The sequence below is a fragment of the Eptesicus fuscus genome, chromosome 2, assembly GCF_027574615.1.
Source record: "Eptesicus fuscus isolate TK198812 chromosome 2, DD_ASM_mEF_20220401, whole genome shotgun sequence".
Classification (NCBI taxonomy): domain Eukaryota; kingdom Metazoa; phylum Chordata; class Mammalia; order Chiroptera; family Vespertilionidae; genus Eptesicus; species Eptesicus fuscus.
The window spans coordinates 95580680-95581934 of NC_072474.1; the positions used below are offsets into that span (position 1 = coordinate 95580680).

A 1255-nucleotide genomic window follows, 5' to 3' on the forward strand; every position below is an offset into this window, starting at 1 on the left:
AATTCCAGAAAACCCAGAACCAATTCAGAAAATTCATCCTTCAGATTCTGTTCCTCTCACCTCACCAAAATTTGTATCAGTTAGGACTCACCCGAAGAAGCAGAACCAGTAAAAGTTGTGAAATACTAAATATATTGTAAGAAGTGTGTTTATGTAGTTGTCAGGTCTGATAAAGCAAGTCCAAAATCTGTTGGACATGATGTTAGGAAGGGCAACCTGGAATTCTTAGGCACATGCTAAAGCTGCAATCTGCAGGTAGAGCTGCTTCTAATGCAGGGATGCCTCAGCTCTGCTCTTAAGGCCTTTCAACAGAATGAATCTAACCCATTCATGCTATCTAGAATAATCTTCTTTAAATTAAACTGCTTATGGACTTTAATCAGATCTACAAAATACCTTCAAGCAACACCTAGATTAGCATTTGATGTATAACTTGGGACTATAGCCTAGCCAAGTTGGCACATTAAAAGACTACCATATGCTTCTGTATTTTTTGAGATAGAGCAGGTTCTACTTTTGTAATTAAAAATCATAAATATGATGAAGAAGGTGCCGAAAGCTAAGAAGGAAGCCCCTGTACCTCCCAAAGTCGAAGCCAAAGCAAAGGCTTTGAAGGCAAAGAAAGCAGTGTTGCAAGGCATCCGCAGACACAAAAATAAAGAAGATCCACACATCACCCACCTTCCGACAGCCAAAGACACTAAGGCTCCGGAGGCAGCCTAAATATCCTCGGAAGAGCGCACCCAGGAGAAACAAGCTTGACCACTAGGCCGTCATCACATTCCCCCTGACTTCGGAGTCAGCCATGAAGAAGATAGAAGACAATAATACACTTGTGTTCATTGTGGGTGTCAAGGCCAACAAGCACCAGATCAAACAGGCTGTGAAGAAGCTCTATGGCATTGATGTGGCCAAGGTCAACACCCTGATCAGGCCTGATGGAGAGAAGAAGGCATATGTTCAACTGGCTCCTGACTATGATGCTTTGGATGTTGCCAACAAAATTGGTATCCTCTAAACTGAGTCCAGCTGCCTAATTCTAAATATAAAAATGTTGCACTGAAAAAATATAAAAATAAAAACCATAAATATATGATTGAAAACTTTTCTATTTAAATGATAGCAGGTATGTTTAGACTGAAGATTTTTTTCTTCTTTGTACTTAGGCAACAACATAATTGAATCTCTTCCTCCGTTCATTGACCTTCTTTCATATTTGGCCCATACCCCCTGCATTTGAGCTATCAAAGACTAA

The 1255-nt window shown here is 40.1% G+C and overlaps 1 pseudogene; it reads left to right on the forward strand.

The window, feature by feature from the left end:
- The first annotated feature begins 540 nt into the window (after positions 1-540).
- On the forward strand, positions 541-1018 carry LOC114231021 (60S ribosomal protein L23a-like; annotated as a pseudogene).
- Positions 1019-1255: the final 237 nt, after the last annotated feature.